Source organism: Symphalangus syndactylus, chromosome 7 (genome assembly GCF_028878055.3).
Source record: "Symphalangus syndactylus isolate Jambi chromosome 7, NHGRI_mSymSyn1-v2.1_pri, whole genome shotgun sequence".
In the NCBI taxonomy this organism is placed as follows: Eukaryota; Metazoa; Chordata; class Mammalia; order Primates; family Hylobatidae; genus Symphalangus; species Symphalangus syndactylus.
In genome coordinates, this window is record NC_072429.2 from 105896822 (window position 1) to 105923129 (window position 26308).

Consider the following 26308-nt stretch of genomic DNA (forward strand, 5'->3'; position numbering starts at 1 on the left):
TAACCTTATTGGAAAAGTTTAAAAAAATGTATTGGCATGACCAGCATGTAATGTAGGAATTAATTCTTGTTTGTGGTTTGAACCCTAAATCAAGGCTGTTGCTATTAGTGACTCTGTAACTTTGCCTCAAACTTTTCCAGGAAGAGAGCTTTCCTTATTGCTACAAAGCAAGCCATTCTATCTGCTGTGGTCTAGCCTAGAAGCCCACATCTGTGCTATGATGTGAAGGTGGGTCATGCTGTGGTTTTAAATATTGTCTTTAATATATTTTGAGTGTGAATCAATGCAACCATCCTGGAGGGAAATGCGGCAGTACCCACTGAAAAACTTAAAAATGCTTACCATTCATGACTCAGCAATTTGATTCTGGAATTTTTTGGGAAAAAATTTCAATGATGTATATTAAGATTCATGCATACAGTTTTCCTTCAAAGTATTATATATAATGATAAATTTGAAAAATATTATGTTGCACAATGCAAGGTTCCTCATATAGACTAGAATAGAGTGGGATAGAGTCATTAAATAATGTGTGATAAAGTTGTATGGCTATCAGGGAATGTTTATAATCATTTAAAAACAGAAAAAGTACTTTTGGGAACTATATTCAGTTTAAACTACTGTTTTGTGAAAATAGAGGTAAGTATGTAACAGCATTAGCTTATTGTGTAATTTGCTTGTGTGTATGTTCTGTGTTTTATTGAGAGGGCACTTGAATTTAAAAATATCCTTTATTACTACAAAAGCAGTTCAGCTTTTGAAGTCTTCTCTTCTCCTGTGTTCTCTCTTCCTATGTAAAATAAAAATGGCTGCCATTCAATTCTGAAATCCTTGTGTTTCCAAACGTATTACTTTCCAAACTTTACCAAGCTACAGCACTGCAGCTGCCACCAACCTCTCCCCACAGCAGAGCTTGAAAAACCAAACAATGTCTTTGCACTACAGCAAATTTAACACTTCAACCAGTGAAGGGATATACTTTTATGAAGCTGTTTCTTTCCCTCTAGAAGTTGAAGAAGAATTGAATAAATATTAAACAGGTAGAAAAGAGATCAACATGAGGTAGAGATTGGGGTGAGGCAAGTTAGACTTCCCAGGTTTCTGATTTGGACAACTGGTAAATTGTGCATCATATCCCTATCTGCTGGTTAGCATTTAGGGTCTAGGAATATAGAAACAGAAAAGACATTGCTCTCCAGTCACCAGGAGCTCTCAGTGTAGGTGGTGAGATGGACACAGAGACAAATAATTATAATTCAGTGTGGTTAGTATCATAATTGACATATATACTCAGTACTGCCAGCTTGGAAGAAGGAATAATTACTCTGTGGACCTGGAAGCTCTATTTAGACTTCAACGAAAGAGTGGTGCTTGATTTGGCTCTTGAAGATTGAGTAGGTATGGAAATTATAAGTCTTGCAAATTGCAAGTAATTACAAATTATGAGTGGTGACATATGGCAATGCAGTCCGATCACTTAGGGTTTTCCTTTTTTTTGAGATGGAGTCTTGCTCTGTCGCCCAGGCTGGAGTGCAGTGGCACAATCTCGGCTCACTGCAAGCTCCACCTCCTGGGTTCATGCCATTCTCCTGCCTCAGCCTCCTGAGTAGCTGAGACTACAGGCACCCCCACCACACCCAGCTAATTTTTTGTATTTTTTAGTAGAGACGGGGTTTCACTGTGTTAGCCAGGATGGTCTCGATCTCCTGACCTCATGATGCACCTGCCTTGGCCTCCTAAAGTGCTGGGATTACAGGTGTGAACCACTGCGCCCAGCCTCATTTAAGGTTTTCCTAGGCCAATACAAAAATCGACTTTGGTTCAATCAAATGAGCCATTAGAAAATGTCGTTTTGAATTTCACATATATAGCCTTCTCCCAACATGTCATCTAAGAAACACCAAAAATTGCAGGGCTATAAGAAATGACACAATTCTTCAGCACCAAAGCAGAAAGATCCACACAGTCAGCGGATTCGGTTTGCAAAGCATACATTCCAGAACAAGGACTGATAAATGTTGGAAAAATGAACTTTCAATAATTCTACCAATTCATTACAATCTCAGTTTAGATTACTGTTTCTCAACCTTATTTCATTATCATTCTCTTGCCAATGAGCATTTTTTCCTAGTCACTTCTCCTACTCCCTATGAAATTTTAATATAATAGATGTATCTATTTATATGTAACTGCAAACCATCATAATAGCTAAGATTATTTTCACCTCTCAAGAACCAATTTTGTCCCTGTTGGGGTTGATATCACCTCCGTTGAGCATATGTGATTGAGATGAAGCAGGTCAGTTGCAGATGTTAATACAAATGTTTTATCTTCTAGATTACTTGAAGCCCAGCATAATTTTATCCAGGGGCATATATTTTGTTTTATATGTGTTATAAATTTTTATATGTGTTTATATGTGTTAAATATGTAAATCAGAGGACATACATTGACTGTTATTAAATCCTTTAAGGTAACTTTAAACAGCTACTCAAAGCAGAAGTTTTGTTTAGATTATGGAAGCTACATTCAATTTCTGAAGTGTAGTTCTCCAACGAATATCCTGACTGCCTCTCGTTTCTGAGATTTTTCAACCAAATCTCATCTATTTTTTTTCAGCACCTTAAAAAAATAGACAGGAAACAAAAATTCTTCAGACAGTCCTTTTTTGGGTCATGTATTTCCTCTGGCTAACCTCAACCAAACCAAAATCAGAGTAACCAGTAATTAGAGCAATTTCAAAGAACACACACATGCATGCATATACATATAGACTAAAAAAGAACCATAATTTTATTTGGTAAATACAAGCTAGGGCCAAAACTTTTATGGAAAATGTAGTGCTTTAGAAAACAGCATACCTGCAACTTCACATCATGGGAGGGTCCCTACGATAAAGAGTAGAGATTGGCTGGAGGAGAAAGCTTCCACAGGAAGATGAGAGTGACAACTTTCAGTAAAAGACAACTGGAAAAAATGGATTGGGGACTTCAAGCAAATAAAAAAATCTTCCTTTCTTTGGACATACTTAAGATTTGAGGAACAAAGGGCTTCAGGTCCTATGCTAGCATAACTAGCATACACTTGACGGGGCATCAGTCAAATGCAGGTAGAGCCAATGAACACCAGAAAATGAATATCCTGGGTAAGAATGCATGAACATTGGAAAAGCATGGAGGAAGTGGGGGAAAGACGTCTCCATATTCTGCCGTGGTAGTCTGACTCATGCGCATCAGGGTTTTGCAGTGTCAGGCAAATTTTTTGCCAGTTCCATACATCAACCATTGAAATGATGCACCATCAAAACCACCAATTAAAAAAGAAAAACTATCAATAAAATATTGTACGATTTTTTTCCCAGGAGTAACAGAAATTGGGAGGAAGGGTTGAGGAGGAATGAATCTCTATCATCTTGTTGTCCATGGGAATGCTGACAGGAAAACAAATCAGGGAGGAATGGCCTGACAAGGAGCCCCTAAACTCAAGGTGTCCCAGGGTTACTGTCTCCCTTTGCCTTTCCCCTTCGTGAGCAGATTTCTCTCCCACCTTCCGCTGGGTCTCCCTGCCATCCCTCCAGGCACCTGCCCTCTTGGCTCCTACGTGAGAGGAGAGTTACCATCTCAGACACACTGAAGTTAGTGATTTATAAATTTATTGTAGGCCTAGAGTTTAAAGCTTTAAAAGTGGTACACAGAAAAGATAATGGATGTACAAAAATAAAACATTCTGTGGCTGCTGGAAAATCCAGATTAGATAAATTTAAACAGGTTTACCAACAGGCTAACAAGCACTGTGACTCTTCAAGTGACAGATAGTATAGATAGTTTCTTCACACATACTGGAAAATAATTAAATACATTTTTACATATAAGATTCTATTTCACTTTTGTACTAAGAGAAACTGGTATTTGTCAAGGTAAATTTTCTTTTAATATTGGGAGCAAAAATAACTTTTATTTTTCTTTGAGACAAGGTCTCACTCTGTTGCCCAGGCTGGAGGGCAGTGTTGTGATCTCAGCTCACTGGAGCCTCTGCCTTCCAGGTTCAAGCAATTCTCATGCCTCAGCCTCCCAAGCAGTTGGGATTACAAGTGAGCACCACCACACTTGGCTAATTTTTGTATTTTTGAGATGGAGTTTCACCATGTTGCCAAGGTTGGTCCCAAATTCCTGGTCTCAAGTGATCCGCCCATCTTGGCCTCCCAAAGTGCTGGGATTACAGGTGTAAGCCATCTCGGCCAGAAATAACTTTTTATGAGCAAAGTAACTATAGTTACTTGGGATTTCAACTAATATTCAATATATTAAATTAGAAAAATATTTAAAACATAGCTTTCTTTTAGTCTTTCAGTTCAACATATAGTTCTTGATATATATTCTATCAAGATATCTGCTATTTACAATATAAAAACAAAATCACTTTTATATGTATCAAAACAGAAATCCATGAGCTCGGGTTGAATAGACTAAAACATCTTAAATAATCAATGGCATTTACAATTTAGTTAAATTTCTCTAAATATTTTATCTGCACTTATGAATTTAATAATTTGATTTTCTTAAATGATCCAAATGTATAACAGGGTAGACTCGTAACCTTAAGTTGCAAAACTTTTCTAAACCCTTACAGCTAACATTTGTTTAGTGCTTACGCTATGCCAGATAGTTTTGTAAGCTTTTTACATATATTAATATTAATTTATGTAATTCACACAAGATTCCCATTAAGTGGGTAACTATTCTTATTTCTCTTTTACAGATGAGAAAACTAAGACATTGAGGTGTTGAGTAACTTGCTGAAAGTCACATAAGCTAATAAGCATCAGAACTCTTACTAACTTAGTATATCTAACTCATCAGTATAGTAAATCAAGTTCTCTTAGACATTCTAGTACTCTTGACTAACTTAAATTCTCTAATAACTTTCACTTAAAAGTTACAAAACCATTATGTCAGATTATCTTAAATATTACAAATAAAATAAATAGCAAACAGATTATTCTGAATTTAACATGATGTTTTAATACTAAAGATTTAATTTGTTTTTTTCTTGATCTAGTCATAATTTCATTTTTTATTTTTATTTTTATTATATTTTAAGTTCTGGGATACATAATTGGAAGTAAAATATTCCTCAGCAAATGCAAAAGAACGGATAACAAATAGTCTCTCAGACTACAGTGCAATCAAATTAGAACTCAGGATTAAGAAAATTACTGAAAACTGCACAACTACATGGAAACTGAACAACCTTCTCCTGAATGACTACTGACTAAATAATGAAATTAAAGCGGAAATAAATAAGTTCTTTGAAACCAGTGAGAACAAAGACACAATGTACCAGGATCTCTGGGACACAGCTAAAGCAATGTTTAGAGGGAAATTTTTAGCACTAAATGCCCACAGAAGAAAGCGGGAAAGATCTAAAATCAACACCCTAACATTACAATTAAAAGAGCTAGAGAAGCAAGAGCAAACAAATTCAAAAGCTAGCAGAAGACAAGAAATAACCAAGATCAGAGCAGAACTGAAGGAGATAGAGACATGAAAAGCCCTTAAAAGAATCAATGAATCCAGGAGCTGTTTTTTTGAAAAGATTAACAAAATAGACTGCTAGCCAGACTAATAAAGAAGAAAAGACAGAAGAATCAAATGGACACAATAAAAAATGATAAAGGGGATATCACCACTGATCCTATAGAAATACAAACTACTATCAGAGAATACTATAAACACCTTTATGCAAATAAACTAGAAAATATAGAAGAAATGGATAAATTCCTGGAAACATACACCCTCCCAAGGCTAACCCAGGAAGAAGTCGAATCCCTGAATAGACCAATAAAATGTTCTGAAATAGATGCAGTAATTAATAGGCTACCAATCAAAAAAGGCCCAGGACCAGAAAGATTCACAGCCAAATTCTACCAGAGGTACAAAGAGGAGCTGGTACCATTCCTTCTAACACTATTCCAAAGAATAGAAAAAGAGGGACTCCTTCCTAACTCATTTTATGAGGCCAGTATCATCCTGATACCAAAACCTGGAAGAGACACAATAAAAAAAGAAAATTTCAGGCCAATATCCATGATGGACATTGATGTGAAAATCCTCAATAAAATAATGGCAAAACAAATCCAGCAGCACATCACAAAGCTTATCCACCACAATCAAGTCAGCTTCATCCCTGAGGTGCAAGGCTGGTTCAACATATGCAAATCAATAAATGTAATCCATCACACAAACAGAACCAATACAAAAACCACATGATTATCTCAATAGATGCAGAAAAGGCCTCCGATAAAATTCAACACCCCTTCATGCTAAAAACACTCAATAAACTAGGTATTGATGGAACGTATCTCAAAATAATAAGAGCTATTTATGACAAACCCACATCCAATATCATACTGAATGGGCAAAAGCTAGAAGCATTCCCTTTGAAAACCAGCATAAGACAAGGATGCCCTCTCTCACCACTCCTATTCAACATTGTATTAATTTGATTTTTATTTCTAAGTCTTCCTAGAGTTTAATTGCCCAGCTACATGGAGGAGAGTTACTATCTGAGACATATTTAGGTTGTCAATCCATAAACTCAGGGCCATAATATAGCTACTTCTCAGTTAGGAATCAGAGTCTAGAACGTGATGCCTGAGAGTAAAAAGTTTCCATATGATCCTCCTAGAACCATAGTTGGAAGGTTGGAGCAATTATTTTAGTATTGCCCACGGGGCATCATCAAACCCATTGTATTCAATTGAAATTGCAATATATTTCTGACCTTATACCCTATTTCTCCTGGTGTGTATGTGTGTGTGTTTTCAATGAAAGCTTGATTAGATTCATGCATTTTCTTTACTACTTGAATTCTGTGTTCTTTAATTTTTTTTCGTCAGCAACAACTCTCTAGTAGTGAATAGGGCTGAGATGAAAGCTGGGTCTTCTTTGTCCCAATTTAGAACAGGTTTATGCTTAATAATTGATGCTTAGTTTGCCCATAGTAGTTATTCAGGTTGAACTTTTCATCTGCTAGCCAAGAACTCTGTACCTCATGTTGAAATTATATTCTCTCGATTTCTTTCCTTTGTTTGTGCCTTTGAAAATACTCATGGTTACTGTTAGGTCATTCATCCATTTATCAGTCAGTCACAAATATTTACTAGGTGCCTCTCATATGTTGCACGCTGCTCTTGGCCCTTGGGAAGAACAACATTGATATGGTTTGGCTGTGTCCCCACACAAATCTCATCTTGAATTGTAATTCCCATAATTCCCATGTTTTCCTGGGAGGGACTCAGTGAGATGTAATGTAATTGTGGGGGCAGTTACGCTCATGCTCTTCTTCTGATAGTGAGTGAGTTCTAATAAGAGCTGATGGTTTTATAAGGGGCTTCCCCCTTAGCTCAGCTCTCATTCTTCTCTTTCTGCTGCCATGTGAAGAGAACATTTTTGCTTCCCCTTCCACCACGGTTGTAAGTTTATTAAGGCCTTCCTAGCCATGCTGAACTGTGAGTCAGTTAAACCTCTTTCCTTTATAAATTACCCTGCCTCGGGTATGTCTCTATTAGCAGCGTGAGAACAGAATAACAAAAATATTAATTTATACTGAGAGAAGGGTTTAATTTTTGTTTAAGCAGACCACTAATTTCTGCAGTTGTCTGTTTGCTTGCTTCGTTTTGTAGAAACAGGGTCTCTCTATGTTGTCCAGGCTGATCTCAAACTCCTCACCTCAAGTGATCCTCCCATCTGGGCCTCCCAAAGAGCTGGGATTACAGGCATAAGTTGCTTTCTTTTTCCAAGTAATAGGAACCCACCTTAGAAACAGTAACATAAACCTACTTAAATCTAAAGCAAATGAATTGATTTGTGTTTTAGTCAATTCTCACACTGCTCTAAAGTAATACCTGAGACTGGGTAATTTGTAGAGAAAAGAAGTTTAATTGGCTCACAGTTCTGCAGGCTGTACAGGAAGCATGATGCTGACCATCTGCTTGGCATCTGAGGAGGCCTCAGGAAACTTACAATCATGGCAGAAAGCAAAGGGGAAGCAGGCACATCTTACATGACTGGAGCAGAAGGAAGAAAAAGAGGTGGGAGGTGTCACATACTTTTAATCAACCAGATCTCATGAGTACTCACTCACTATCATGAGAGCAGCACCAAGGGGAAAATCCACTTCCATGATCCAATCACCTCCCATCAGGCCCCAACTCCAACATTAGAAATTACAATTCAACATGAAATTTGGGTGGGGACACAGATCCAAACCATATCAATTTGTATGACTGAAAATCTGTGGGTAGGGAGCCTTCAAATGTGGCTGGACCAGAGGTCAAGGGATGTTATAGAGCCTACTGTTTTGCTCTCGCTGTCTGTGTCCACACTGTCTCTGTCCTATGTCTCCATGTGCTACATTTTGAGTTTTGGTGTGATTGTTTTCTGTAACTGACTGCTTCTTCCATGTGGCAAATGATAATAACTGCGTATCTTTTCATTTGCATTTTCTTTTAACCTTGTGATTTCAGAGGAAATAACAGCATCTCTTCCAAAACTCTGTGATAAGAAATCTGGGAAAGAGGATGAACTGGCCAAATTTGAGCCATATGCACAACCCTGAGTAAATCATGGTGACCAGGGATATGGATAGGCTTGTGCCAAATGTCCTAGGTTGGAACCAGCACCATTTATGCTACTTGCAATGATGAGTAGTTTTTAAAGTGAGGTGGTGGGCAAACTTGTTGGGCCACATGTGTTTTTTCTGTCTTTCTCTTTTCATTCCCTCTTCCCTTCTTCCTTCAATAGCATCTAGGATTTGCTAGTTATTGCAAAAAGGGTCAGGAATAAAACAGATATAACCTTGCTTCTGCAAAGTTTAGTATTTATTCTAGCAAGGAAAACAAACTTCAAATGACTAATTATTCAATTTCTTAATTATTTCAATTTGAAAAATGATATAAGTACAGACTGCTAAAACAGTATGGACTGAGAAAGTGGCCTGGCCTAGAGGGTCAGGGAAAGCCTTCCCGAAGGAAATATGGTTGAGAAATGTATTGTGATCTAAATTAAAAAGAGCAATTACTGAGAAAAAGAAGGGAATGAAGAGCACATCAGGGAGAGGGAAGAGTATCTGTAAAGACTGAGGTGGGCAGAAACATGGCATATTAGATGAACCGAGAGGCTAGAGTGGCAGGGCTCTACTGAGGATGAGGGAAAGAAACATGAGGGGAAGCTGAGGCTGGGAGAAGACAAGTGCCAGATCATGCAAGGTCTTGAAAAGTCATGGCAAATGGCTTTATAGAGGACAATGCCTATACCTTTATTGAAGTTGTGTAATCTAAAGAAATGAAATTAATGGCAGGAATTTCTGGCCATTAGAAATGCAGGATGGTTGCATAGTATTCCATGGAGCATATATAGCACATCTTCTTTATCCAGTCAGTCAGTGATGGACACTCAGGTTGGTTTCATCCCTTTGCTGTTGTGAATAGTGCTGCAATAAACATACAAGTTCAGTTGTCTTTTATATAATGAAAAGAATGAAATCTTGTCCTTTGTTCTTTGCAGTAGCATAAATGGAGCTGGAGGCCATTATCCTAAGTGACTAATGCAGAAACAGAAAATCAAATGCTGCATGTTCTCACTTATAAGTTAGAGCTAAACAAAGAGTACACATGGACATAAAAATGTAAATAATAGACAATGGGAATTCTAAAAGGAGGAAGAGGTGAAAAATTGCCATTTGGGTATAATGTTCAATATTTGGGTGATGGATACACTAGAAGTTCAATCCCCACCATTACACAATACACCCATGTAACAAACCTGCATAGAGTATTTCTTGAATATAAAACAAAATAAAAAATAAAAGTGTGGAATGGAAAGATAACAGTGTGTCATGATAATTGAGCTCACCTGGTCTTACAAAGTTTCACATATCATTCCATGTAACAGGTGGCTTACCTCGCCTAACGGTGTGGTTAGACCAGAGATGGAGCCACTGCTTAGTGATTCTGCCATCAGTCTCTCTCAGTCTAGAGTATATTCAGTTTGGTTTGTGAGGACGAGTGACGCTAGTGAATACATTTTTAAAACTCTCCTGAGAAGTGTCTGTTCATGTCCTTTGCCCACTTTTTGATGGGGTTGTTTGTTTTTTTCTTGTAAATTTGTTTGAGTTCACTGTAGATTCTGGATATTAGCCCTTTGTCAGATGAGTAGGTTGCAAACATTTTCTCCCATTCTGTAGGTTGCCTGTTCACTCTGATGGTAGTTTCTTTTGCTGTGCAGAAGCTCTTGAGTTTAATGAGATCCCATTTGTCAATTTTGGCTTTTGTTGCCATTGCTTTTGGTGTTTTAGACATGAAGTCCTTGCCCACGCCTATGTCCTGAATGGTATTGCCTAGGTTTTCTTGTAGGATTTTAATGGTTTTACGTCTAACATTTAAGTCTTTAATCCATCTTGAATTAATTTTTGTATAAGGTGTAAGGAAGGGATCCAGTTTCAGCTTTCTACATATGGCTAGCCAGTTTTCCCAGCACCGTTTATTAAATAGGGAATCCTTTCCCCATTTCTTGTTTTTGTCAGGTTTGTCAAAGATCAGATAGTTGTAGATATGCGGCATCATTTCTGAGGGCTCTGTTCTGTTCCATTGATCTATGTCTCTGTTGTGGTACCAGTACCATGCTGTTTTGGTTACTGTAGCCTTGTAGTATAGTTTGAAGTCAGGTAGTGTGATGCCTCCAGCTTTGTTCTTTAGGCTTAGGATTGACTTGGCGATGCGGGCTCTTTTTTGGTTCCATATGAACTTTAAAGTAGTTTTTTCCAATTCTGTGAAGAAAGTCATTGGTAGCCTGATGGGGATATTTATGCAGCCAAAAAACACATGAAGAAATGCTCATCATCACTGGCCATCAGAGAAATGCAAATCAAAACCACAGTGAGATACCATCTCACACCAGTTAGAATGGCCATCATTAAAAAATCAGGAAACAACAGGTGCTGGAGAGGATGTGGAGAAATAGGAACACTTTTACACTGTTGGTGGGACCGTAAACTAGTTCAACCATTGTGGAAGTCAGTGTGGCGATTCCTCAGGGATCTAGAACTAGAAATACCATTTGACCCAGCCATCCCATTACTGGGTATATACCCAAAGGACTATAAATCATGCTGCTATAAAGACACATGCACACGTATGTTTATTGCGGCACTATTCACAATAGCAAAGACTTGGAACCAACACCAATGTCCAACAACGATAGACTGGATTAAGAAAATGTGGCACATATACACCATGGAATACTATGCATCCATAAAAAATGATGAGTTCATGTCCTTTGTAGGGACATGGATGAAACTGGAAAACATCATTCTCAGTAAACTATCGCAAGGACAAAAAACCAAACACCGCATGTTCTCACTTATAGGTGGGAATTGAACGATGAGAACTCATGGACACAGGAAGGGGAACATCACACTCTGGGGACTGTTGTGGGGTGGGGGTAGGGGGGAGGGACAGCATTAGGAGATATACCTAATGCTAAATGACAAGTTAATGAGTACAGGAAATCAACATGGCACATGGATACATATGTAACAAACCTGCACATTGTGCACATGTACCCTAAAACCTAAAGTATAATTAAAAAAATATTAAAACAAACAAAAAACTCTCCTGAACCATAAAGTCTGTCTTGGTTTTGAATTTTGAAAAATATTTAAATGCCTGGAACTGTCTTCATACATCCTTCATCTTCAATCCCTTGTCAAGCTAACTTCTATTTATCTTTGGATCAACTACGGCTTCCTTTGGAATTCTTCTCTGATTTCCAGTCATGGAATCAAACTAAGTATCCATCAATCACGGACTGGATAAGGAAAATGTGGTATATATGCACCATGAAATACTATGCAGCCATTCTGCATTTCTAATGGCCAGAAATTCCTCCATGCTGATGGAGCTATGTCAACTCACCTTCAAGATTCCCCCTCTAGAATAGTACAACAGTTATGAGTCCAAATGCCGTGAATTTTTTTTATTAATCACTGAGATCTCATCTCCTATTGGCCATAGAGCCGTTCTAACCAGCTTCTGTTGCAAGCTTGGACATGTTTATTCAAGAACAAAGTGAAGGTTAAAGGATAACATAAAATTATAAGGAGTTAGGGTTAGGCACAGGAACAAAACAAGAAAAACATTTCCAGCCACTAAGACATATATGTGTGTGTGTGTGTGTGTGTGTGTGCATGCGCACGTGCGCACACGTATATGTGTGGTGTGTTCAAGGTCCCCCAGCTACATGCTCTTTATTGTAGCACTCTGGCGTAGCATGTGTAGTTATTATCATCACATTTGTGTGATGATATATGTGGCTGTAAAAACAACTCATCCCACTATATTGTGAGTTCCATGTAGGGGATGGCTACATCCCCCAGTACACAGCCCAGTGCTGAGCACATAGCAGGTAATTAGTAATTGTATATGAATAAATGAATCATCCCAATTTTCTGATTTACGTTAAATTTTTCAGATTTACACTTGGTTATTGTTATACTTTAAGACTGTAGTTAGCCTCCATTTGGAGATTTGCTTATAATGAGCTATCAACCATATTTTCTAAAAGGAATTGAGTCAAGAAAAATAAATCAAGACTGTTTCTAGAATGCCTGAAATTATGACTTTTTAAATATAATTTGATTAAGAGATCAAAAGAACAGAAGAACTATCTGAGTAATCTCCTTTTAAATTCCTCTCTCTGTAGAGTCACACATTCATGACCTTTGTTCCTGTCTCTGAATCTCTCAATCAGAAAGATGCCTGCTTGCTGCAGCCCTGGAGGGAGACAACACATGAGGAACAGGAGACAGAGTCTCAGGGTCAAACCACCTCATCCAGTGAATACTGTAATATTCTATGGCTCAGCTCTTATAAACATCTTCTTAGACATTTTTATTTGTTAACTGTTTAATGTTTAAATGCTTCTCAATGGAGAAGAATACACACACACACACACACACACACACACACACTTCTTATTGGCTAAAAATGTCTCTAGTGTTTTGTTCCTGTGACAAATGCTAACTCTTAAAATTTTATGTTATCGTTTAACCTTCAGTTTGTTCTTGAATAAACAACTTGTCCATGCTTCCAGCAGTAGCAGTTTAGAACAGCTCTGTGACCACTAGGAGATGAGATCTCAGTGATAATAAAATATTCATGGCATTTGCACTCATAACTGTTGTACTGTTCTAGAGGGGAATCTTGAAGATGAGTTGACATAGCTCCATCAGCAAACATCCCACCGGATGTTTTCTTAAGCATTCTGAACAAAGTTCAAGAAGCCCTTTAGGAGAAAACACACATTTCTTCCTAATTTATAATTGTTGGAATGATACCAACCCCCCAAAATCTGAAGAGTTCATTAGGGGAAAATATGTTCAAATATAATAATGCTTTACTTGTCCTTTATTCTATAGAACCATATAGATCTTTTTAAACGTCTTAGCAATCAACTATACTACCATGTCTTGAGGAAGGCAGGAAATACTAGTCTCATTTTATAGCTGTTTTAGAAAAAAACAGAAAAGCTTTACTCTTCTGAGATAAGAGCCTTCCTGGAAGAAGTTTAGCCTTTTGGAGAATGTGTTAATAATTTCAGAACACACTTAAGAAGCAATGCAATACATTGCTAATTTTAGCTCTGTACAAGAATATCAGAATTCAAAGTGACCTACATAGATTTTTACCTTTTCAAATACAGGTTGTCTTATGCAGTTTGCTTTAAAACATGAAGGACCTAGTGACTGAGAAAACCTGGAATCATTATATAACTCAGTGGGGAAAAATTTTAATTTAATTTAATAATTTTCTAATTTAATTATGTTTGCATATTTATTCTACATTTCTTGAGGCCACTACAGCCTGTTGTGCATTGCAGACCAGAAACAAAATAATAATTTCTGGCTGCAACAAATTTCTAGCAATAACATTACAGCCTGAATGGTCAAAAATATTTCTTCCTCCAGTTTAAGCAGTGTTTGGTTTTTCTCATGCATTCAGGAGTGACTAAGGTATTCCTCCTTGTCAACTTTGTGCTAATCATCCTCGTACCCTTGTTTGTTCAATGACTGGAATTTACATCCTCGAACCGGTACCATTTTAAAAAATTATCCATGTTTCTCTTGAGGCCATGCTGATTGTTTTAGCAAGCACCCCAATAATGTGTAGCTGCTCTGCTTCAACATTGCCAAGTTGAAGAGGAAGAATATAGTGGACCCTCAAACCATTTTTTAAAAAATTTCTAACCATATCATATATTAAATATATGAATCTTAATAAAATATATAATACATACAAAAGTGAATATGATATACCTGTATGTATAAACAACAATAATAAAATGAACATTCATGAACCCGACAGCCAGCTTGAAAAATAGAACTTCAATCACTTTTTAACTTTGAATCACTCTCTGTCCCCCTATCTCATCCCCTCTTCCCCAGCAGAGGTAATAACCACTAGCCTGATTTATCACTTATCTCCCTGCCTTTCCTTTCGTTTCCCACATGCATACATATCCCAAAAGTGTTTGGTATTTAGTTTTGCCTGGTTGTGAACTTTACGTACAAGGAATTACAATGTATTTGTTCTATGACTTGCTTGTTTTTCTCATTATATGTTTTTGAGGTTCATTTACATTGGTGTGCATAGCTAAAGTTTATTAGTTTTCACTCCTGTATTAATGTTTTATTGTATGAATTGCCACTTTTTTTTTTTTTTTTTTTTGAGACGGAGTCTCGCTCTGTCGCCCAGGCTGGAGTGCAGTGGCGCAATCTCGGCTCACTGCAAGCTCCGCCTCCCGGGTTCACGCCATTCTCCTGCCTCAGCCTCTCCGAGTAGCTGGGACTACAGGCGCCCGCCACCATGCCCGGCTAATTTTTTGTATTTTTAGTAGAGACGGGGTTTCACCGTGGTCTCGATCTCCTGACCTCGTGATCCGCCCGCCTCGGCCTCCCAAAGTGCTGGGATTACAAGCGTGAGCCACCGCGCCCGGCCCGAATTGCCACTTTGAATGTCATTTCTACTCTAGATGGACTTTTAGTTTGTCAGCAATGTTTTAAATAATATGAACAATTCTATCGTGAATGTCCATGTTCTGTGTAATTATATGTAAATATGTGCAAATGCTATCTACGGTATATGCCTTAGGAGTCAAAAAACTGTTGTAGAGTTAAGACCATTTCATTACCATATTGCTAGGTGAGGCCCAGTTGTTTTCCAAAGAAGTTGACCCTATTTATATAATACCCACCAACAGTGAAGGAGATTATTATAATCTCATTAACACTTGGCCTAACATTTAAAATTTTTGCAAGTCAGGTTAATAGGAAATTTTATTTCATTATTAGGAAAGTTTAGTATTTTTCACATTTTTATTGGTCACTTACATTTCCTTTCCAATGAAATGTCTGTTTACATCTGCTTATTTTTCTTTCGAGTTCTCTTTTTCTTGCAGATCTGCAGAAATATTTTTCAGTTTACATATTATGAGTCTAAGAAAATATTTCCTAACTACAGGCTTACAAAATTATTCTCCTACATGTTTTTCTGAAAGTTATAAGGTTTTGTTTGTCAGATAGAAGTCTTAATCCATTTTGAAATTGTTTTATATTGTGAAGTAGAGATCCGTTTCCATTTTCCCATACAGATACCCAATTTTCGATACCATTTTTTGAAAAGTAGTCCTTCAATTTCCTATTTCTCTGCAATCCATATTTGATTTGCCTCTTTTTTTCCACTGGTGTTATTTCTAAGCTCTCTATTTGGTTTAATTAGAAAATTTTTCCAATGCTCTTCCACTATTACAGTGTCTGGTTCATTATAGCTTCACAAAAGTTTTGATATCTAAAAAGTCATTTCCCCCGAGCTACTATTTGGGAATTTTTTGCTGTTATTGGCCCTTTAGTTTTTATTTAAATTTCACATTCATATAAAAAACTGTATTCAGATTTTAATTAGATTTTACATAAATTTATAGATTTTTTTTCTTTTTTTTATTTTTTATTTTTTATTTTTTATTATTATACTTTAGGTTTTAGGGTACATGTGCACAATATGCAGGTTTGTTACATATGTATCCATGTGCCATGTTGTTTTGCTGCACCCATTAACTCGTCATTTAGCATTAGGTATATCTCCTAATGCTATCCCTCCCCCCTACCCCCACCCCACAACAGTCCCTAGAGTGTGATGTTCCCCTTCCTGTGTCCATGAGTTCTCATTGTTCAATTCCCACCTATGAGTGAGAACATGCGGTGTTTGGTTTTTTGTCCTTGCGATAGTTTACTGAGAATGATGTTTTCCAGTTTCATCCATGTCCCTACAAAGGACATGAACTCATCATTTTTTATGGCTGCATAGTATTCTATGGTGTATATGTGCCACATTTTCTTAATCCAGTCTATCGTTGTTGGATATTTGGGTTGGTTCCAAGTCTTTGCTATTGTGAATAGTGCCGCAATAAACATACGTGTGCATGTGTCTTTATAGCAGCATGATTTGTAGTCCTTTGGGTATATACCCAGTAATGGGATGGCTGGGTCAAATGGTATGTCTAGTTCTAGATCCCTGAGGAATCGCCACACTGACTTCCACAATGGTTGAACTAGTTTACAATCCCACCAACAGTGTAAAAGTGTTCCTATTTCTCCACATCCTCTCCAGCACCTGTTGTTTCCTGACTTTTTAATGATGGCCATTCTAACTGGTGTGAGATGGTATCTCACTGTGGTTTTGATTTGCATTTCTCTGATGGCCAGCGATGATGAGCATTTTTTCATGTGTTTTTTGGCTGCATAAATGTCTTCTTTTGAAAAGTGTCTGTTCATGTCCTTTGCCCACTTTTTGATGGGGTTGTTTTTTTCTTGTAAATTTGTTTGAGTTCACTGTAGATTCTTGATATTAGCCCTTTGTCAGATGAGTAGGTTGCAAAAATTTTCTCCCATTCTGTAGGTTGCCTGTCCACTCTGATGGTAGTTTCTTTTGCTGTGCAGAAGCTCTTTAGTTTAATGAGATCCCATTTGTCAATTTTGGCTTTTGTTGCCATTGCTTTTGGTGTTTTAGACATGAAGTCCTTGCCCAAGCCTATGTCCTGAATGGTATTGCCTAGGTTTTCTTGTAGGATTTTAATGGTTTTAGGTCTAACATGATCAAGTGGGCTTCATCCCTGGGATGCAAGTCTGGTTCAACATACGCAAATCAATAAATGTAATCCAGCATATAAACAGAACCAAAGAGAAAAACCAGATGATTATCTCAATAGATGCAGAAAAGGCCTTTGACAAAATTCAACAACCCTTCATGCTAAAAACTCTCAATAAATTAGGTATTGATGGGACATATCTCAAAATAATAAGAGCTATCTATGACAAACCCACAGCCAATATCATACTGAATGGGCCAAAACTGGAAGCATTCCCTTTGAAAACTGGCACAAGACAGGGATGCCCTCTCTCACCACTCCTATTCAACATAGTGCTGGAAGTTCTGGCCAGAGCAATCAGGCAGGGGAAGGAAATAAAAGGTATTCAATTAGGAAAAGAGGAAGTCAAATTGTCCCTGTTTGCAGATGACATGATTATATATCTAGAAAACCCCATTGTCTCAGCCCAAAATCTCTTTAAGCTGATTAGCAACTTCAGCAAAGTCTCAGGATACAAAATCAATGTACAAAAATCACCAGCATTCTTGCACACCAATAACAGACAAACAGAGAGCCAAATCATGAGTGAACTCCCATTCACAATTGCTTTAAAGAGAATAAAATACCTAGGAATCCAACTTACAAGGGATGTGAAGGACCTCTTCAAGGAGAACTTCAAACCACTGCTCAATGAAATAAAAGAGGATACAAACAAATGGAAGAAAATTCCATGCTCATGGGTTGCAAGAATCAATATCGTGAAAATGACCATACTGCCCAAGGTAATTTATAGATTCAATGCCATCCCCATCAAACTACCAATGACTTTCTTCATAGAATTGGAAAAAACTACTTTAAAGTTTGTATGGAACCAAAAAAGAGCCCATATCGCCAAGTCAATCCTAAGCCAAAAGAACAAAGCTGGAGGCATCACGCTACCTGACTTCAAACTATACTACAAGGCTACAGTAACCAAAACAGCATGGTACTGGTACCACAACAACGACATAGATCAATGGAACAGGACAGAGCCCTCAGAAATGATGCCACATATCTACAACTATCTGATCTTTGACAAACCTGACAAAAACAAGAAATGGGGAAAGGATTCCCTATTTAATAAATGGTGCTGGGAAAACTGGCTAGCCATGTGTAGAAAGCTGAAACTGGATCCCTTCCTTACACCTTATATAAAAATTAATTCAAGATGGATTAAAGACTTAAATGTTAGACCTAAATTTATAGATTTTTAAAATTAATGTCTTTAAGCTATTTTGTGTTATTCCATGACCATGCCACATCATTACATTTACATATTAAGTCCTCCTTAAAATCTTTTTTAAAAGTTTGGTAGATTTCTCCAAAGTAGTCTTGTACATAATTTGCTATGTTTATTCCTAGGTACTTTTGTTTGCAAATGGTTTAAAAAAATTATTGACAGCCAGGTGCGGTCGCTCATGCCTGTAATCCCAGCACTTTAGGAGACTGAGGCGGGTAGATCACCTGAGGTCAGGAGTTCGAGACCAGCATGGCCAACATGATGAAACCCTGTCTGTACTAACAATATAAAAAATTAGCCAGGCCTGGTGGCAGGTGCCTGTAATCCCAGCTACTCAGGAGGCTGAGGCAGGAGAATCGCTTGAACCCAGCAGGCAGAGGTTGCAGTGAGCCGAGATTGTGCCATTGCACTCCAGCCTGGGTGACAAAAGGGAGATTTCGTCGCCAAAAAAAAAGAAAAATTATTGTCTAACATTTTGTCTCTGATGTAAAGACACACCATGAGCTCTTGTATATTAGCTATGTATCAATTTTGCTGAAATATCTAGTTTTAGTAATAATTTGTTCATTAGAAATTCGGATTTGTTATGTAGACAATACAGAATTTGAAAATAATAAAAGTATTATTCTTTAAAAATCTTTATACATTTATTTTTTATATTCTTGTTATAGTACAGGAGATGTTTTTTCTCAGTTTATAAAAAAGACATTTTGGGGGGCTAGTAATGTGAGCCAAATATCAAAGCTATGACATAGTGTTTGGGAGAAACATTTAAACCACTGATCAGAATATTTAAATTGTTGTACGTCCAGGTGTTTTTTTATGACAATTTTGTTACTTTTAAATCTGGGAATTTCTTCATTTTAACTAAATTGTTTATACATTGCCTCAAAGTGGTTTATATTATCTTTTATGTCTTTGCTACGTCTCTAATAATGTCACCTTTGTCATTATGAAATAATGACCAGTTCTAAATATTATCTAATTTTCAGTACTATATCTTCTTTAGCACATAAAATGTTATTTTTTTTAAGTTTATGTTACTGTTTTAGATTTTCAAAGCTGCATTTTGGATTGATAAATATGTCTGTACGTAAAGATGTTGGAAATTTGTTATGACATGCTATATGGACTTGTACATCAAAAATTTTTGCTGGGCATGGTGGCTCATGCCTGTAATCCCAGCACTTTGGGAAGCCGAGGCGGGTGGATCACCTGAGGTCAGGAGTTTGAGACCATCTTGGCCAACATGGCGAAATCCTGTCTCTACTAAAGATACAAAAATTAGCCTGGTGTGGTGGCATGTGCCTGTAATCCCAGCTACTCAGGAGGCTGAAGAAGGAGAATCACTTGAACCCAGGAGGTGGAGGTTGCAGTGAGCCAAGGTCATGCCATTGCACTCCAGCCTGGGTGATAGAACAAGACTTCATCTCAAAAAATAAAATAAAATAAATTTTTATAAATATTTATGCTGACAAAGAATGTGTATTTTTCAATAGTTGTGTGAGTTTTCTGCGTATGTCCTTTGAATCAATATTATTAATTTGGGGTTGTTCAAATTTTCTATAGTTTTATTAATATCTTTTGTCTACTTGAGAGAATACTGAGGGAGAAGTATTAGAAAGTCTAAAATTCAGAGATGATTTGTCAATTATTATATAGATATGTCAATATTTTTCTTATATTTGATAGTTTCATTATAGTTGTATCCAAGACTTGTTATATCATTTTTCAAAATTAAAATATTTATCAGTATCTGATTTCCCTGAAGACAAAGACCACCAGTGCTGCTTTTTGCTTTAAAATGAATTTTTTATATTACCTATGTTATTAATAGAACTAAACTAGACTTGTTTTGATGTATATTTACATAATATATCAGTATCTGATTTCCCAAAAGACAAAGATCACTAATGCTGCTTTTTGCCTTAAAATGAATTTTCTTTATTATCTATATTATTAACAGCTAAACAAGACTTGTTTTGATTTATATTTACATAGTATATGTAAATATGCTTTGTTCTCAGTTTTTAATCTTTGTCTTTTGCAAACAATACAAAATTGGATTTTATTGTCAATTCTAACATTGTTCTTCATGAAGAAATAATTTCATTTACATATATTGTGACTACTGATATATTTGGATTAATTTCAACCATCTTATACTCTACTTTCTATTTTTTCACTTCTCTATTTTTCTTCCTTGCTAGTTTTGTGATTAATCAATTATTTTCCTCTCTCACTATTTTACATTTTCTCTGATAGTTTGGGAGATGTAAAATATTTTTCTATGTTTTTAATGGTTATACTAGACATTTGAAAATACTTAAGTAACAACAAATTTTAAAGGTTATATATCTTTTTTCTTTCTCCTGAATAATACAAACTCCTTAGAGTGGTTCAATTTCGATCACTCAGTTTACCTAATGGTAGATGCATCAGTTAATTCAATGTTGAATTTTTAATCTCACAAATTGTTCATTCTTATTACCTTTTTATAAATTCCTATTATTTTTATATGTTTACATTTTTTAGCTCATTATTCACCTTATATCGCAGATCTTTAAGGATATCTTTTCAAAGTTACTTTACTGAAGATCTTTGTGTAATAAAATCTTTCAGTTTTGTGTGCCTGAAGTTGTCTTTATTTTGACCTTATTCTTAAAAGATAGTTTTACTGGATATAGAATTGTAAATATCAGTTACTTTTTTCTCTGCATTCTGCATGTCCTTTAGATATAGCTTTTAAGTACATTTCTCCAGACAGAGTGTGTGTGTGTGTGTATGTGTACATATATATATATATATATATATATATATATATATATATATTTGTTTTTGTGAGGCCTTCCCCCACCATGTGGTTAGTATGAATTCCCATACCAAAACCATGTGACTATATGGCTGTAGCTAGTTTCTTAAGGGAAACTATTTTCATTTTGACTTTTTTCACAGTTTATTTAGAACAAAAATCAAGACAGATAACGTTTCCCTGTTGCCTTTTCTCTTTTGCTTATTTTCAGAATGTATTAATTGAGGATATCACCTTTTTGGAAGTGATGGCAAACGTGGCCTCTCTGGAGCAGCTGCCATGACGCCAGCTGCTGTGTGGGAGGTGCCGCTGGGGCTGCCTGCTCCATGGAGCCTGCAGGATCTAGGACAGGTAGGAGCCCCGCCCCTTTCTGAGTGGGAGGGGCAGGAGCCCCACCCTCCCAGGGGTAGCTGCAGCCAACCAGCCATGGTTGTGGACCCGGGCGTCCCGGCACTCTTGGGTACCAGGAAGCTCCTCTTCCCCCACAGGCTCAGAAGTGCCTGCTCCTGCTACTTGGCTTCTCCTTACTCCCAGCACCTGCTTCAATTTCAGAGCAAAGTTGTGGCCAAGCCCCAGCACTGTTTTGACCTGGCCAGATGTGTGCATGCTTGGGGTGGTGTTGATAGGCCAACCCCCGCTGCCGCCTTAGCCCCCTCTGGACTTTGGGTGCCACAGCATGGAAGGGAGGCCAAGGCAGGGCTGAGGGCAGCTCAACATGAGCCTGAAGGCGCCTCTCCGCAGGAACAGCCTGGGCGCCATGCACAGCAGGTTGATGACGGCAGGAGGCAGACAGGCTCTTGGGTAGAAAAGTCTCCTGTCAGCTGAAGGCTTCAGAGACAACAGGGCCACCTGCCTGCCGATAGGAGTTAAAGACTCTGGGTCTCCTTTCTGCTGAGGGCCGTGCAGACGTCGAAACAACATGCCTGCATATAGCAGCTACCAACTCTGGGTCTCCTCTCTGCTAAGAGCTGCACACTCATCAGGACAACCTGTGTACGGAAAAGAGCTACTCACTTCAGGTCTCCTCTCTGCTAAGAGCTGCACACTTGGGGGAAAACCTGCCTGTCGAAAGGAGCTACCCACTCCAGGTCTCCTGAGAGCTATCATAGAGCTCCTCTCCACCTTACTCACCCTTACCCTCCAGTTGTCCATGTACCTTATTCTTCCTGGACATTGCACAAGAACTCAGGACCCATTGAATGGAGGGACTAAAAGAGCTGTAACACAAACAGGGCTAAGACAGGCCACCCCCAGCCCCCCGCCCCACCAGCCTGCTCACCACGTTGCAGGTAACAAGAAGAGAAGAAAGAAGGAGAGAAGAGCTGCAGCCCTTCAGGGATTCCAGACCTAGGAGCACCCCAAGCCAGGGATGTGACACCCTCTTGGGGCTCCGTGGTTCCTGGCATCTTCAAGCTTCTGGGTGCCACTGCATTCCCTGGTACCCACAGTGGAAGCCACTTGTAGTACACCTGGTCCAGTCACAGCCTTGCAGAGAGCCAGTGCCTGTGTCGGCACCTAGAGCTGCCTGCCCCACTGCAGCTGGCATGCATGGCTGCACACAGTGGCTGGACCTTGTGCTTGCTCGCTTACCCACCCCTCATTGTTTCACATGTGGCTCACCCTTGGCAGGCGTGGGCACTGGTCTGGTAACAAGAGCCAAGCACAGCCTGCTGGGCTGAGTGGGCAGAACGAGCGCAGCGGGCTCGAGCAAAACTCAGGCAAAGGCACCACTGGCCACAGAGTTTTCTGGCTAGTGAAGCAAAAACCAAGGATCCCATGGCAGGAGAGTCCCCTTATAGCATTTTCAGCTATGCTGTGCTAGGAGTAGTATCTGAGACCGTCTAGTCCGAAATATTATTAGAACTAGAAGTTCAAGTTGGACCATTCATTTTTAACCTCTCATATTAAATCCAATATTAAGGCAAACAAACTCGTTCATTCATTTATCTTTTCTTTACTGACAGATCCTCTCTCCTAAGAAACAACAGATTGGGAGCCTACATCAGAGAATGTAGGAGTCATACAGCCTCCTTTCGAGTCCAGATTCTACCTTCTCATACCTCCAAACAAGTGACTCTAGACCATTTTGTTACACCTCACCAGAGTTTAATACCTCGTGGTCCTTGGCTTATATAATTTTTTGCTCTTCCACAGGACTTGAGGTAATTAAAATCCTGCCTATATGCCTTCCTCATTTTTACTTAGATAATAATCTATTAGTTCTATGTTTACAATTTAGCTCTGGAGTTTTTATTACGCAACACCCGCCCCCCAGACACACACACACACACAAACACACACACACACGCACACACAAATTAGGAATTTTCATAGTATTTACCATAGCCTGATCTGGCTGCAGCATAGATGTCTAATCTCATCTTTTGTTACTGACCCCATGTTCATATGCACCAGCCATATGGGACTTCTTGCTCTTTTTGTTACATACCCAGCTTCTTCCTGGCTTAGCATCTTTGCAGTTATTTTTGCCTTTGCCTGGAATTGCATGGCTTCATCTCTTCTCAAAGATCATTGCCTCCCTTCAGTTTGTTCCTTCCTCACTATCACCTCCTCAAAGATGCCTTTCTGATCCTCAAGTGTATTTAAATTATCACTCTCTCATCTCCTCATATTTTACCCTGACGTTATATAATATTATGCTTTTATTTCCTTGCTTATTGGCTGACTCCCCTGCTAGAATCTAAGAGGTAGGAAGAGAATAATTTAATTTGTCTTGTTTATCACTATGCCTATAGCTCTAGAACAAAGCCTGACAGGAAGTAGGCATTCTGTAAATATTTGCTGATGAAATGAATGGTAATATAATAACCTTCAAAACTTGATAAAATGTGTTGATTTTTATGTGAATAACTGAGTTAATATTGTGGATTTGTATGAGTTACATGGCATTTCACATAGGTGAAATGTCAAGAGAATATACCGTTTTTATAATGATGTCTAATGTGTAATGATACCTAATTACTAGGTTGATGCAAAAGTAATGGTAGTTTTTGCATGGTTAGAATTTGCTGTTTGACATTGGAATACATGCTTAAATAAATGTGGTTATGTTATACATCATTTGAATGCACATTTCTTGCTTTTTTGCTAGTGATCACTTACTATTTCTTTTCTATTTATTTTGCACTATGGAAACGATGTTACACAAAGAGCAAATTCAAGTAATTTTCTTAATTGAGTTCAAAATGGGTCATAAGACAGTGGGGACAACTCACAACATCAACAACACATTTGGCTTAGGAACTGCTATGAACATACAAGGCAGTGATAGTTCAAGAAGTTTTGCAAAGAAGACAAGAGCCTTGAAGATGAGAAGCATAGTACCCTTCTATCAGAAGTTGACAACAACCAATTGAGAGCAGTCATCAAAGATGATCCCCTTACGACTATATGAGAAGTTGCCCAAGAACTTGACATTGACCATTCTATGGTCATTTGGCATATGAAGCAGATTGGAAAGGTGAAAGAGCTCTATAACTGGGTGCCTCATGAGCTGACCAAAAATAAAAAAAAATGTTGCTTTGAAATATCATCTCTTATTCTATGCAACAACAACAAACCATTTCTTGATTGGATTGTGATGTGCAATGAAAAATGGATTTTATATGACAAATGGCAATGACCACCTCAGTGGTTGGACTGAGAAGATCCAAAGCACTTCCCCAAACCAAACCTGAATAAAAAAAAGTCATGGTCACTGTTTGGTGGTCTGCTGCTGGTTTTACTCACCACAGCTTTCTGAATCCTGGTGAAACCATTACATCTGAGAAGTATGCTCAGCACATCTATGAGATGCACTGAAAAGTGCAATGCCCGCAGCCAGCATTGGTCAACAGAAAGGGCCCAATTCTCCATGACAATGCCCAACTGTACATGGCACAATCAATGCTTCAAAAGTTGAAAGAATTGGGCTAAAAATTTTTGGCTCATCTGCCATATTAACCTGACTTCTTATGAACTGACTACCACTTCTTCAAAAACATTGATGGCTTTTTGCAAGGAAAACACTTCTACAACCAGCAGGATGTAGAAAATGCTGTCCAAGTGTTCATTGAATCTCAAAGCATTGATTTTCACACTATAGCAATAAATAAATATGTTCCTCATTGGCAAAAATGTGTTGATTGTATTGGTTCCTGTGTTAGTCTGTTCTCATGCTGCTAATAAAGACATACCCAAAACTGGGTAATTTATAAAGGAGAGAGGTTTAGTTGACTTACAGTTCAGCATTGCTCAGGAGGGCTCAGGAAACTTATGATCATGGTGGAAGGGGGAGCAAACATGTTCTTTTTTACATGGTGGCTGAAAGGAGAAGAATGAGAGCCCAGCAAAGGGGAAAGCCCCTTATAAAACCATCAGATCTTATTAGAACTCACTCACTATCATGAGAACACAACAGGGTAAACTGCCCCCATGATTCAATTATCTCCACCAGGTCCTTCTCACAACACATAGGGATTGTGGAAACTACAATTCAAGATAAGATTTGGGTGGGGCACAGCCAAACCATATCGTTCTGCCCATCCCCTCCCAAATCTCATGTCTTCACATTTCATAACACAATCATGCCTTTCCAACTGTCCCCCAAAGTCTCAACTCATTCCAGCATTAACCCAAAAGTCCAAGTCCAAAGTCTCATCTGACACAAGGCAAGTCCCTTCTGCCTATGAACATGTAAAATCAAATGCAAGTTAGTTACTTCCTAGATTTAATGGGGATACAGGCATTGGGTAAATACACCCATTCCAAATGAGCAAAATTGGCCAAAACAAAGGGGCTATAGGGCCCATGCAAGTCCAAAATTCTATGAGGTAGTAATTAAATCTTAAAGCTTCAAAATAATCTCCTTTGACTCCATGTCTTACATCCAGGTCATGCTGATGCAAAAAATGGACTCCCATGGTCTTGGGCAGCTCTGCCTCTGTGGCTTTGCAGGGTACAGCCACCCTCCTGGCTGCTTTCATGGGCCAGCATTGAGTGTCTGCAGCTTTTCCA

At 38.1% G+C, this 26308-nt stretch overlaps 1 long non-coding RNA gene across 10 annotated transcripts in view; it reads right to left on the bottom strand.

Moving 5' to 3' along the window:
- The window catches only part of LOC134737132 (uncharacterized), a 306918-nt gene that overhangs the window by 235058 nt on the left and 45552 nt on the right, over window positions 1-26308 (bottom strand). Inside the window, exon 1 of one of the 10 annotated variants that reach the window (XR_010121736.1) lies at window positions 15448-15503. The exons of the other annotated variants lie outside the window; for them this stretch is intronic. This is a non-coding gene — a long non-coding RNA (uncharacterized lncRNA). Of the gene's footprint in view, window positions 1-15447; window positions 15504-26308 lie in introns of those variants that run through there. 10 annotated transcript variants of the gene reach the window in all.